This window comes from Malania oleifera, chromosome 8, assembly GCF_029873635.1.
Source record: "Malania oleifera isolate guangnan ecotype guangnan chromosome 8, ASM2987363v1, whole genome shotgun sequence".
In the NCBI taxonomy this organism is placed as follows: domain Eukaryota; kingdom Viridiplantae; phylum Streptophyta; class Magnoliopsida; order Santalales; family Ximeniaceae; genus Malania; species Malania oleifera.
The window spans coordinates 94472769-94488756 of NC_080424.1; positions in this window are offsets into that span (position 1 = coordinate 94472769).

Here is a 15988-nt window from a genome sequence, read left to right on the forward strand (position 1 = left end):
TTATGCCGTCATAACATAACGTAAAAATCATGACACCGGCGCCAACATAACATGACGTACTTGTACATGAAATTCTTGCACTGTTTAACATAATATTCTTAAAACCATAGTTCTTGTACTATTTTTAGGGTTTTCCTGAAAACTGCTATAATTTACTTATCTTGGGAAAATCATAATATTTCAATATAGCATAATTTTCATGAAAATATTATACTCATGCCACACAAATGTAAGTAGCCTTCTGAACTCATAATTTGTTCTGAAATCTTTTTATTTTATTTTATAAAATGTGTTAAAATCATTTCCTTATTCAATAGTAGTATTCCTAAACATAGTTCTATAACATATATATTTTCCTGAAAATAAATGCTATATAATAATAAATAATTTCATGAAAAATGCTGACTTAATTTATCCCCTTACTTGACTTACTAAGAAGCCTACAAATTTAACCAAATCTACTCCTGTCGTGTTCTCAGCTTAACACCCTGAAATTGCATTTTTCGCAACAAAACTTCAGTATTATTCTATCTAAAGCATTTTCCTCAGTCCAGAAATACCAAATACCTTATAAAACTCAAAATAACCAACTTACCCAAATTTTGGGATGGTGCCCAAGTTGGCCTAACCAACAAACTACTCTAACATACTTGAAGAGAATTTTCCTAGGAGTAGCGTGGCGGCTTCCGATTGTCGAACCGGCGAAGAACGAAGCCGAAAATCTAGAGAGAATAAGAGAGAGAGAGAGAGAGAGAGAGAGAGAGAGAGAGAGAGAGAGAGAGAGACGGGGTTTAAAGAGAGAGAGAGAGAGAGAGAGAGATAGAAAGAGAGAGAGAGAGAGTCATGCCCCGAACCCGAAGGTGGGTCCTAGGTGTGAATATAGTAACCTAACCTGTCTCTATATCAATTAAAATATACATGATACAATACAATAAGAGAATCCGATCCCGTAGGGTACATAGATGCCCATACAATCATAACATACACATCCATACTCATCAGATACATAATAGAATACAGCCTTTTTATACATGTATAGTACCATACCAGAGTTTATACAAAACTAGGACATACATTCCCTTAATTACAAAACATACCCTAGGTGTCTACAAATACCATCACAACAACCCGGTTACAAAAATCGTACCTAACAGGCACTAGCAGCAGCTAACGACACCCCTCGCTTCCAAATGATAAGATGCTAATTACGGCTACCTGAAGGACCTGAAAAACATTTGTACGTACATTCGGGGTGAGACACCTCTCAGTAAGGAAGAAAGTAGATTATATCAGTGTGTGGCATACTAGTGTTATTTTACGTAAAACATAACACTATAAAATATGATATAGTTCGAAAACATTTCCATACAGTTATAGTATTTTCATAAATCCATTCCAGTATATACGATGCCCAAACATATGGTCAGTGTCGTCACACTAATACACAACTACTCTATGAAACCCGAAATTTCACAGCAATTACGTTGCCAATACGGTGCAGTTCACACTAATACACAACTACTTTATGAAACTTGAAGCTTCACAGCGATTACGTTGCCAATATAGTGTAGCTCACACCCCTCGGTGACTAGTCGGAACACACAGGTGATATTTCACACCCTCGGATATAGAGCTAGACACTCTCGCCCACGATTTTGACACCGATACATGGCGTAGCGTACGGTAATTAGCCGCCACTAGCCGATTTCACAAAACCTGGAATCATTTTGGAACTCACGTTCCTATACTCATCAACGTATGATAATTAGCCACCACATAGTTGTTTTACAAAATATGTAGAACAATTACATACAGCCATACATTCCACACTTATATGGTTTACAAAAAATCATATTTAACTCCAATTCAAATATACAGTTTTATACAAATATAGATAACAATCATCTCAATAATACAGTTTAAACAAAACAAACGGTTTTCCAAACAAAGCAGAGATGATACCCAAAAATCCCATATTTTACCTAATAGATTTCCCCAAATAAGTTACCAAAACATACATACGATCATAACCTACTGGTTTACCGATCCCGATTTCAAAAAGTAACTGATATAAACTGAATCCCCTTACCTTAACTCGAATTCCAACTACGAACTCTACAGTCCCCAAAACTACGAATCGAGACTCCAAAACCTACAAACCACAGTACAATACATGCTTACAACTCATACTACTACACATATTTCGAATCAGAAAGGAAAACCAAGCCTTACCTCGATATTGGCTCGAAACCCGAAACTTCTTGAAACGAGATTCCGATCCACTAGAAACGTAGAGAATCCTCCCTTGATCCTTGCAATAACGTTGGATTTACGAATTAGGCGACGAACGGAGAGAAAATATAAAAAGAGAGAGAGAGAGAGAGGTCTACAAGTTCTAGAGAGAGAGGGAGAGGATATTTGAGATTACTTAACTCCAAAGTAACCCATTTGGATATTTATAGCCCTTTGACTCAGGTGGATTCGTCGACGAATTGGCTTCCTCGTCGACGAGTCCACCATTACCTTCGTCAATGAGATGGTGGCCTTGTCGACGAGCTCGAGGTTCTAGATTTTCCAAAATCCCTCGGGATCTCATCGTCAACGAAACACTAAATTTCGTCACCGAGAACAAAAAAGACTTCGTTGACGAACTCTAGCTTCATCAACGAAGCTTACCCAAATTACCACTTTACCCCTTTTTCAAATATTTAATTCATATATTATGCTTTGGGTTCTTACAGAGAGAGAGAGAGAGAGAGAGAGAGAGAGAGAGAGAGAGAGGGTTTTGCATGAAAAATTCACGTTGAAATCCCAAGGTTAGTATATTTATAAAACATGGATTCGTTGACGAGACACGTCACCTCGTCGATGAGTCCATGAAGGGAGTTCGTCGATGAACACTTACCCCTCATCGATGAATTTCAAGCCCTGAAATCAGCCCTCTCGGTAATGTTTCGTCAACGAGCACTTTGCACTTGTCGACTCATCGACGAGACCCTACTGAATCGCCTTTTTGAAAAATCATTTTCTCTCATTTCTTTTATTTACTTAATTTCTATAATTCTTCAGGTCTCTACATTTCAATCTTCATCTTTCACAAAAATTTTCCAAAGGAAGAGAAAGATTAGTGAGCGAAAGAATTAGTGGTGGAGGGAGAATTTTGTTATAATTAAATTCCTCACTCACCCGCTCTTTTCAATCTCATTTTTCAGAGATATTCGTTGTGATCATCTCACAAGGTTAAGAAAGAGTAAGTAAATTCGATTATGTTAGATTTTTATTAAAATTCATACCCGAATTTATTTGTAAGTAAATTTTGATTATGTTAGTTATTTTTCATAAAATTTTTCCAAATTTATTTTTACGCATATTTAATTATACTAGTTTTATCTTTAATATACTTGCATTTGTTTTTGAGTTAAGAAATGTTCTAAACCCCTCAGATATTTTACAACATTAATTTCTATTCAAGAAAATATTGTCAACACGAAAATCGTGTGACATGAGTTTATTTCTACGTTGCATATTTCACGAAAATATGAATAAAGATGACATAAGTTTATTTTTACGCTGCGTATTTCATGAAAATATGAGTAAAAATGAGATCTTCATGATATTATTTTAATTGTATAAATTATATAATAAGATGTTTTCAAAACCCCTTATGGCTTAGAGGATATAGAAAATTATGAATGCTCGGTATCGTAGCTTAAAGTTTAAACGAATCAGAGTGCACCCACACTATTTATAGATTGGTTATATATGATAGTGGATTTTCCTGAGTGCACACCTGGTTCTGGGACAGGACTTAATAGGAAAAATCTCACTTAATGATGATGTACGTTGATTTAGTTTGGCCGGTTAGCCAACTAAGTCCAGTCTTCGGACCGCGCAACCCAATCATGGGGGTAAACATGACTTACAATTAACAAGCTTAAGGGTGGTTTTTATAGTATATGTATATACATATTTAATTACGTAAACAAAACTATTGATAATTTGAAGGAAAAATATATGTTTATGTGAACAGAGACATCTTTGTACCTAAATGATGATTTGAAGGAAATACAAAAGGAAAAGTATATATATATGATTGAGTATTATGGTTATAGTTTTAAAGTTAAAAAGTTTAGTTTAACAGTTATAGTATATGATTATAAAATTTTACTACTATAAATGATAGTAAAAGTTTTATACAAAAATTTTTAAATTTACATTTATTTTAAAAGCAGTTTTGAAGTTATGATATTAAATATTATTTTACGAAATTATAATATTATGAAAGCTCATTTTTACCACACACTAATAATAATCGTATTTACTTACTGAGTGTCGTCTTGCCCTAATCATTATTTTACATTTCAGATAATTTTGAAGAGGGTACCAGAAATCTAGCATAGCAAGTGCATGAACGGGAGTAGAAAGAGCAGAATAGAATAAAAAATTTAGCATAATACAATTTAGAATATGTTTGTATATTTTAAAATTTTAGAAATTTTAATTTTAACATTTGAGACGTATATTTGTAATAAAGCTATTTAGTACTCTAGTAATAAAAATAGTTGAAACTTATTGCGTCTGCTAAAAAAAATTTATATAGGAACCCACTTGGGTTCTGGTCCTTACAAAATGGGTTAACTATGATCAGATCTTCTCTCTTGTAATCAGACACATTTCCATCAGGACAGTGTTGGGATTAGTGGCACATTTCGATGTGCATTTGGAGCAGATAGACATAAAGACAACATTTCTCCATGGTGATTAGGAAGAGATGATTTACATGGTACAACCATAAAGGTTTAGTCAACCTGGATAGGAACACTTGGTTTTTAAATTGAGGAAATCACTTTATGGGTTGAAGCAGTCTCCGAGGCAGTGGTACAAGCGGTTCGACTCCTATATGATCTAGATCGGCTATAGGAGATGTGAGTATGATTGTTGTGTTTATGTGAAAAGCCTTGATAATGGTTCATTCATTTTTTTCTGTTGCTTTATGTGGATGACATGTTGATTATTGCGAAGAGTATGACTGAGGTCAACAATTTGAAAACCTTGTTGAGTAAAGAATTTGACATGAAGGATTTGAGTGCAGCCAAGAAGATTCTTGGGATGGAGATTTGTAGGGACAGAGCTTCTAAGAGATTGTGGTTATCTTAGTGTAGCTATGTGGAGAGAGTGTTAGAGAGGATCAGCATGGACAATGCAAAACCGATGAGTACACCCTTGGCGAATCATTTTAGATTGTCTACCACCCACTGCTTGAAGGTAGATGATGAAGTTCATGACATGTCAAAAGTTCCATATGCTAGTGCAGTGGGGTGCTTAATGTATGCTATGGTCTGTACAAGATTGGATCTAGCACAAGCTGTCAGTGTGGTGAGCAAGTTTTTTTCAAATCCGGGATGACAACATTGGGATGCAATCAAGTGAATTTTTAGATACTTGAGGGGTAATACAGACTATGACATCATGTTTAGCAGACAACAGGGTGATCCTTTAGTTGTGGGATACGTGGATGCAGATAACATGAGGTCTACCACATGGTATCTATTCACCCTTGTGGGAGGGCATATTTGTTGAAGGTCCATGATTCAATCTTTAGTTGCACTATCTACTACGGAATCAGAGTATATGGTAGTGGCCGAGGTTTCCAAGGAAGTTTTGTGTCTTACATGATTGGTCAAGGAGCTGAGTATTCAATAAGGTGGAGTCAGCTGCATTGTGATAGTCAGAGTGCCATTTATTTGGTGAAGAACCAAGTGTATAATGCTAGAACCAAGCACATATGTAACACCTCGAGAATAAAATAAAATCTTTCTCCCAAGTTTTAAATTCAATCAGTAACCTAAACAGCGGAAGATCAATCATATAAAATAAATCCACACATAATACAATACCAGAGTGTCAAATCATCCCACAATGTACCAACATCACTGTTCTCTCGAAACTACCCTTACTGATACCAAGGGTTTACAAAACATGTCACCCAAAAATAATACTCACTCTCAGAAAGGGCAGTACAATAACCCCTCTACCTGCGAGCCTGCTCCGCTTGCCTAGTTGGTTCACCTAAAAAAAAATTCAACACTGGGATGAGCCAACGCTCAGTAAGACGAAACATGCTATTACTAGTGTGTGGCTACTGAGTTATATTTCTGTATAAATAATCTGATTTAAAAATAATATTGTGGATAACTGTTTGTAAATGATGGTATAAACAACATATATTAAAACTATACAAATTTAATTTTCATAATACTACCACTATTTCTGAAAAATCTACTTATACTTATAATATTTAAGAAAATTTCCCTGGATGATTGTATGTCATGATTTAACCCCTCATGACAGGGTTGTGCAGCCCAAAGGCGGGACCTATCCTGGCTGGCCGACCAGGGTCAGTCAACTGAACTCCGATAGTCTAATCGGTCCCCTCAATCCATATCTGATGGAAAGCCTGTCTCGACGTGGGCATGATCGACCTCATACCACTCACTATCTGAGTAAAGTGGTTGCACTCTGAATTGAATATCTGTAACTACGGTACCGTACTCTGCTGTCTGATCCATCAGGGTGTGATACTATATAGGTAACTAATATCTGTAATATACTGTTTTTACCGTGGTTTCTAAAATAACCATAACCCCATAGAATTTATCTGAAATTCTAAATAAACTGACTGAAAATCTGATTTCTGTATAACTGAACTGCTGTCTGAATATCTGTTTATTAGGGAATTATGGTACTGATAAACGTGTTATTCTGAAATTACTAAAAATGCATATTTCTGAGTATACTGTACACTAAAAAAATTCGTCATTTTATAAACATGCAAATATCATGGTATCTCTGTTAATAATTATAAATTTGCTATTCACAAATTCTAAAAATATAGTACTGTTCTGTTATCAACTCAAGCCACACAAATAAATATTAATATTATCAGGTTGTGGAAACTATAAATATATATAATCTGAATAATAATTTGATAAAAACATATAGTTCGTACTGAAATCGTAAAAGGGTTTCTTAGCATAGCATATTTTCCTTACCTGACTACTAGAAAGCCCCTATGGTATACTGGTCCAACACCCGCAGGGCTTCCTACTCAACACCCTGAAAATAACATTCTTCAGAACAGAATATCATTATTTCTTTTTCTCCATCATTTCCTACAACTTCCAGAAGGCGAAAAACTAAATAAAAGGTCTTACCCTGATTTTGGGGAGAAATTCAACTCAATCCCACCAACGATCCGCCCCAGCAGACTTGAAAAGAACTCCGCTAGGAGCATTAGGGTGGCCTCAGATCATTGATCTGGAGAACAACGGGGCCGAAATCAAAGAAAGATGGAGGAGAGACCGTAGGAGGAGAGAGAGAGAGAGAGAGAGAGAGAGAGAGAGAGAGAGAGAGAGAGAGAGAGGAAGAATTTCATTGAATTTCTATGATTAAACCAAGTTTTGGGCTATTTATACTGTGGCCTTCGTCGACGAGCCACGTCATCTCGTCGATGAGTCTAATATGCAATTCATCGACGAATTCTCCCCTTTGTTGACGAAATTTAGAATCGCCCAAAACATTCTTTCGGTATCTTCTCGTCGACGAAACATGCCCTCGTCGATGAGACCCTCTTGTATGCTCGTCAACGATTCTCCTGTGTTCGTCGATGAAGCCATTAGAAAATTTCTTGGGTTATCATATCCAAAATGCAACGTCGTCGACAAAGTCTGCTGCCTCCTTCTGTTTCTGTTCCCATTTCCCTTCCTCTTTATTATTTAAATCACATTATTCTTCAGGTCGTTACAACATAGATGTGAGGTTTCATATGATAAGGGAATTAGTCTCTTTTGGTGAACTAATGCTTGAGAAAGTTCATACTTCTGAGAATACAACAGATATGTTGACAAAGCCTGTTACCACAGACAAGTTCAAGCATTGCTTGGACTTGATTAACATCTTCAGATGGTAAATAGGAGATGTCGTAGCCTATTTTCCCATGTGGAGCTATAGATTATGTTTTTCATTTTCTACTAAGGGGTGAATATTTGCCAAGGTGAAGATTGTTGTAGTATATGACTCATATTGAGTGGAACACATGTACAGAGAAAACATGCTAAGGAAAAATAAGGAAGCTGGTTTAAAGAAAATCGTCGAAGGTTTGCATAGGGATTCAACGGTTACATCGACGGTTTCAAGCAGAAGTCAAGTCAGGAAGAAACTGTTGATGGTTTTGCATAGACCATCGACATTTACATCGACAGTTTTAGATAGAAGTTTATTTAGGAGGAAATCGTTGACAATTTTGTTCGGGGTTTTTGAATTTTGAATTGGAAAGATCAATAGGTTGGGGATTTGGAGGCAAATCCTCTGGGGATTGATACAGGGGGTATTTAGGGAACTTTCTAATTCCTCTGTATGTGTAGGGTTAGCATATATACAATATTGTAACCTTGGTTTTGACAGATAGTGAATTTTAGTCGCCGCTTACTCCTGTAGACATAGACATTTTTCCGAATCACGTTAATTCTTGTGTCATGTGTTTATTGCTTTCTCTGTGTGATTGTGTTTTCGTATTGTTCATCTTTAGTTGCTGCATTATATGATCCGAATCCACACACATTAATTTGCACAACATAAATGTAGGTCAATTTTGGGTAGGGAGAACTTGGTTTTAAGCTTGGAGCATCTCAGTTTTGAGTTAGGAGCAACTTGGTTTTCGAGCTAGTAGCAGCTCGATTTTTCTTTGGGTTTGAGCAACTCAATTTTGTTGTTGGGGAGCTTAATTTTTATTTATGTTGGAGCAGCTCGATTTTGTGGTTGAGGCAACTTGATTTTTCTTTGAGTTAGAGTAGTTCGATTTTGTTATTGTGACCTCTACACTTATAAATTCATACAAGTCCAAATTTTAGGATCAAAATCCATACTCTCAAGTCTTAAATACTATTTGAAGATATTGTTTTAGAGACTAATGAGAGCAATCACTTTTGATTAAACTCTAAGAAAAAAAACATTTGACAATCCTTCTAAGGTTGTCAGAGGTCCATCGTAACCTCCCAATATTCCTTAGAAAGTGATAAACAAATTTGCATGATTAGGAATCTACGTAGAAGAATTATCCTCACATTCGTATTAATGTCTGTCTATTTATAAGCTTTGTCATTAAGACTCCTCTTCAAAGCTTGAAGAGCAATAACATGCATTTATTCTACTATAAATGCCCTTCAAGTAATGGCCTCCTTAACAATCCACCCATTTTTTTTTTATTGTAAATATATATAGAAGATAAAATTTAAAGAGTAATGCTATAGTACTTACCATCCAAATATTGCACTTCTACTTATCCATTATTTTATACGATTATTTGTTTGTTTTTTTTTTTTTTAAGAAGAGCGGTACCTCCATTTATTTATTGATAACCCCTCACTTTTGGTAAAGGAATACCGTGGTTACAAGACAATCAATGGGAGATAACAAAAGACAACACGTTAAAAATCTCCCAAAGAACAACATCAACATCCAGCCAAAAACCGAAAAACAAGACCAAACAAAACAAAACAAAACAGGACCTACAAACAAACCTCACGCAACAAAACAAAACAAAATATAAACAACATAGGGCATAAGATAAAACCAAAAGGAAAACAGCTAAACATATCTTATATAAGTCGTACCCATCTTCTCCAATTTATACAAACCATTGCTAACTCTAGGGAGTTGACTACTATTTGTAAACAAACTATTCCTCCCCATAGCACCTTGTCGAGCCAAGACATCTGCCACTTTGTTCCCTTCTCTATACCAATGATTTATCGAAAATCTACTCCCTCTAATAAACCAATATGTTGCTCCCAAAAATCCCACAAATACCACAAAGAGCACTTCCTTGCTCTTATCCAATTAATTACAATATTCGAATCACATTCAATATCGATACAGGTATGTCCCAAATTTTTGCAAATATTTGTTCCCTCTAACATAGCTCTCAATTCAGCTTCATTATTTGAACAAGTACCAAAATATTTTGAAAAACCAATTACAAAAGAACCTGTATGGTCTCTAAGTATGCCACCACCACCCGCCGGCCCTGGGTTCCCTAGGCTGCTCCCATCCAAATTTAGTTTCAACCTCCCTTGCCTCGGTTTTAGCCATCTCACACTTTACATAGTTTTAATTCTTTTATTCACAATTTACCCTTCCAAATTCTGCAATGTTCGAAAATCCGCATCCTTGAACTGAACCATTTCTGTTATGTTTTTACTCAAAACCCCCACCCAATACTTAATGGAGAGCCACACATCACTACTACTCTCTAATTTTCCTCCCATTCTAGCCACACATCTTCTTCTCAACAGCCTCCAAACTACTAAATAAGGAATCAAACCCATCAAAGAACCCAGTTGAGAGAACCTGGAAGCCCTATTAAACCATATTTGGACTCTTTCTTTCCAACTTTGTTGCCTAAGGAAAGGAACACCTACCTCCACCCAAACCTTTCTCCAAACCTCAGAAGCAAGGTCTCCCTTATTTAACACATGCTCCAAGTCTTCTGATTGCCTCATCTCACAACAATTACACGCCGAAACAAGTGAAACCCCCACCCTTCTCACCTTTTCATCAACACTTAGGCACTCAAAAGTAGCCTTCCACATACAGATAGAAATTTTCTTTGGTAACCATTTGTTCCAAACCCACTTAGCCCAATCAAATTTTGGAGTTCTAACTCTGATAACATCCCTTGCGGATTTTGTATTAAAACAACCATCCTTTTCGGGGAGCCATAACAAAATGTCCAAAGAATTTGTAAGATTTCCCACCTTTTCCATCACTTCATCCGCTTTACTAAACCCCAGAATCCTCTGCAAATTTTCCACATCCCATGCATTATTAATAACCAAATCTTTTAATTTGATATGAGATTGAGCACTAGTTGGACAATCTGCAAACAAAGGTCTCGAATTTAGAAACTTATCATACCACAGATTTACATCTCCTTCTCTAACCTTCCACTTAGATTTACTTAACAGTTCAGGCATACCCTGTAGAACTTTCCTCCAAAAGGAAGAATCTGACCCATGCAATCTGCAAAGAGCAATATGACCTCCTTTCACTTATTTAGCTTTAAAAAATCTAGTCCATAAAGAATTTTGCGTTAATAAATTCCAACCAAACTTCATGAACAAAGTCTGTTGCACTTTCGAAATGTCCCTTACTCCTATGCCCCCCTCCTCCACAGGAACACACAATTTCTTCCGAGCTCTCCATTTCATTTTTTCTTTTCCATCCTTAAATCCTTAGAAAAAAGAAGCAAACATACCTTAAATCTTTTTAATCACCAGTTTCAATACATTTAGAACAGCTAACAGATGCAATGACATACTTGAAAGCATATGTCTCAACAAAACAAGACGACCTCCTTGAGACAACAGTTTACTTTTCCAGCCTTCAACTCTCTTACTAATTTTTTGGATTAAAGGGTCAAAATGACAGTCTTTCAATTTACCATCCACTATTGGCACTCCCAAATACGTAAAAGGAAATTTACCCTTAATAAAACTAGTCTCTTGAAGAATTTCTCCTTTCCTCTGAACACCCAACTTGTTTAAGAAAAAAATAGTTGATTTATCTTTATTCACCCTTTGGCCAGTCCAGTTTTCATACTCTTTAATCACCCCCATTAACTGACTAACAGATTTTTTTCCAATATTAGCAAAAATAACAACATCATCCGCGTATATTAAATGTGATATAATCGGTGCACCACACGGGTGTGCAAAAGGTAAAATCAGCTTCTCAGACAACTTTTTTTGAATTAATTTAGAAAGAATTTCTTCCATGATGATGAAAATATACGGCGACAATGGATCCCCTTACCTTAAGCCCCTTTTAGACTTGAAAAAGCCTCTATAAGTGTCATGCATCATGACAGAAAACCATGGAGTGGAAATACAATTCTGAATCAACTTACAAAACCAATCTGGAAAACCAAGAGCTTGAAAAATCTGATCTACCACCTGCCACTCCACTCGATCATACGCTTTGCTCATATCAAGCTTTAGCATTATATTACCTCCTTTCACCCGCCTATGTAATAATTTTGTCATCTCTTGAGTAAGCGTTATATTTTCAAAAATACTCCTCCCTTTCACAAAAGCACCTTGTTCTAAAGATATTAAATCACCCATCACCAATGAAAGCTTACCGACAAGGATTTTGGAGAAAATTTTATAGATTACATTACAAAGACTTATCGGCCGAAATTTATCAAAAGACTGAGGGTCCTTTACCTTAGAGATAAGCACAATGTAAGAGGAACAAAAATACCGAGGCAACATATCACCTCTAAAGAATTCTCTTACCACATCCATCACATCATTTTTAATAATCTTCCAACAGGTTATATAAAAAGAAGACCCAAACCCATCCAGTCCTGGGCTACTATTCACAGAAATAGGCGAAACAGCTTCATAAACCTTCTCCTCAGTCGGTTCTTCCCTCAGCCAACCTATAGACTCCTCAGAAACTACCGAATGGATGATATCTTCCAGGTTTGACCTTTGCACTGAACTATTTTGCCCCAAGAATTGCTCAAAATACTTCACAGCCTCATCATGGACCATCTGCATATTTTCCAACACCGAACCATCAAGAAGTGTCATTGAATTTACACAAGAATTTTGCCTTTTTTGAGTAATCACAGCATGAAAAAACTTTGAATTCTGATCCCCATCTATCAACCATTTCATCTTTGCTTGTTGCGCCAATCTAGTCTCTTCCCTTTTATACCAAACCTCCAATTCAACCTTAGAAACAAGGAACTCTTCCTCAACTGATTTCGAGTATTCTGTCTGCAGTAAATTCTCATAATTATCCATCCTTTCCTCAAACTCTCGAATAAAACTACCAACATGCCCAAAAGTCTGTTTATTCCACACCCTAAGCCTTTGTTTTAGTTTTTTTAGTTTACCCACCAATTTACACAATCCTGACTCCACCACAATGTGTTCTCTTCAAGATGATTCAACCATTTCCAAAAAATCCCCATAAGACGTCCACATGTTCTGAAACCTAAAAGGCATTCGCCCATACCTCTCCTTACTCGCACACAGCTGTAATAAGATAGGAGAGTGATCTGAAGTATTTCTTTTCAACAAAGAAGTCTTAGCTTCACCATATTTTATAGAAAAAAACATTATTAATTAGCACCCTGTCTAGTTTCGCCCAACTTCTTCTCAAGCCTTGTTGGCCTTGACACCATGAAAATTGACTTCCTTCGAATTTGAAGTCCAATAACCCACAGCTATTAATACAACCATTGAATTCAACCATAGATGGACCCAAGCGAGGTCTACCTCCCACCCTTTCCTCATCTGACCGAATTACATTAAAATCTCCCATAACAACCCAAGCCACATCCACACTCGACATCCCCTGAAGCTGTTCCCATAAATCTCTTCTCTCAATATGATAACATTTAGCATAAACAAAAGTAAGAAGCAGGGAGCCTCTATCCTCAGTTAACAAAACTGTCACACATTGATTTAAGGTACCCACCCAATCCACTTGAACATCATCATTCTAGAACAACCAAATCTTCCCACCTTCATATACATTAGAGCAAAAGTTAGTAAATTGCAAATACATTGCCCACCTTCGAATCTTTTCTATATCTTGAAAAGGTTCCAAGACTTCCAAAATCGAAATTTTCTTATCCTTCACAATTTGTTTTAATCTTCTCTTCGACGTGCCCAACCCTCTTAAATTCCAAAACATAATTTTGTCAATCATAGGTTCAACTTTTGAGGTACTACTTTAGACCTCTTAGACTTTCTCACTTGTCCATCATCATTCTTTCTTCCTTCTAATTCACCCACTGTCACATTACCTAGATCAGAATAATATTCTTTTCGAGTATCAATGCAAACCTCCTAATCTCCCTCAGATAACACATCATAATTACCCCTCCACATTTCACCCTCCACTTCCCCCTCTCTCTCATCAACCTCCTCCACTAAAATCAACTTTCCAACCTTATCCTTTTCAACTTCTCCCCTCCCCCCTTCATAAACAACTCTGATTTCCTGAATAGACCTAGAACAATCTCCCAGTTCTACTTGCACCCCTACCATCCCTAACTTCTGGCCTTTACAACGATCTGCTTTCTGTCCACTATTTTTCTTTACCAAATTAACTTCCTCCACTCTTTTAGTACCCACATTATTAACCTCATTTACAGTTTCTTTATTTTTCTCCATTACCTTCAACGGACCATTCACATTTCCATCCATCTTCTCCTCCACTCGTTGTTCCTGAATCTTCAAAACAGGACCTTCCTCTTCAACTATCATATTCTCTTTTCTACCCACTTCTTTCCAAACCATCCCATCTACCTCCTTCCTCATACCAACCTTTCTTTTATCCTTAGGCTTAACTCCAAATTGGCATACAACTTCAGTGTGACCTTGCCTACAACATTTGTTACAATAGAGACCCCTTTTCCATATATTACCCTTTGCCAATTCTATTTTTGTCCTACCACCAACGGAAAACCCTCCATAGGATCCTTCTGCAAATCCACTTCAACACATAATCTCGCACCCGTGGCTCGTGTTCTATATAACATGGCATTATCCGTTCCCAAGAATCTACCAAATCTAGTGGTCAAACTTTGTAAACAATTCATTCTATATAAATGTAAAGGCAGACCTGGTAAGAAAATCCACTGAGGTGCGATTGATGGCTCCTTGTTGACATCAAAATTCACGGACCAATTAAAAAGCCGAAATTGGCACCCTGCCACCCATCTTCCTTCTCGTGCCCATGCATGAATGTAGTCCTTTTCGTTTACCAAATGCAACAGAATATGGTAGTTATCCATAAAACTTATCATGGGAACTTCATAGAGGCCCCATGATTGGATAATATGCCTCCGAAGGACATCAATAGATGGTCTTGCAGAAAGAAACTTTAGCACCAATGCAAACTTCAGATCCTCCGCAGCTTTTTCCATCTCCACATCCGAGAAAACAAAACCTAACTCCCCATTAATTAGTTCCGGTTTCCTCAATGGGATTTTGAATTTTGAAGATGGAATTGGCCTCTTCAAAGCTTCCGCAAACGACTTTTCCCCAGCGAAACCTTTCCCCTTTTCGATCTTAACATCCCCCGAACCACTCCCTGTCTCCCGTATACTAGCATCGACACCTCCCCTCAACCCTCCGGTAACAACTACCGAAGATGGCTCAGATATGTCTAAAAAATTACTTGTTTTCCATATTGACCACCAAACAGCAAATAAAAATAATAAATAAAAATAAGAAATAAAAAACCAAACCTGCAGTCCCGTAGACCTGCGTTTGTCGTCATCGTATGTCGCTCTTCGCCATTACACTTCATCTTTCTCAAGTAGCTTTGCTCACGAGGATTCGTCGTTCCTCTCACAGTTAGGACTGGCAATGGAGGCGGCTCGCATAGATTCGTAGACTCAAACCAAGCACAAGATGCTTCAGTGTCGAGTCTGGCAACAGAGCTCTTAGCACAACCACCGCACAATTCTTCGTTCTACTTCGCCTGTTTCACTGAAAGGTAAGATTACTAGATCCCTCTGCAGCTTTTGCCAATGGCAGTAACTCAGTGTTCCCACAAGTCGAAGCGACAACGAGGCTGAGCACCGATGGCAGCTACCGCACTGGCCACCACTAGCCGCAACCAGCACAGACCAGCCGACCAGAGGCAGAGCAAGCTCACGGGCAGGATTTCCAACTAGCAGAAAGGGCGCTCGTCATCGTCCCTCGTCGCAACGACAGTAAGGTTTCACAGTAAAAACTTTGTCGCTCAAGTCTCCGTTACCACTAGTCACTACCAGCATAGACCAGTTGAACCAGAGGAAGAGCTCAACCTCGCGGGGTAGGATTTCCAACCAGCAGATTGCGACGGCAACTAGGGCGCGAGTAAGAGAAATCGGAGAGGAACCACCGCACCTTGCCGAAAT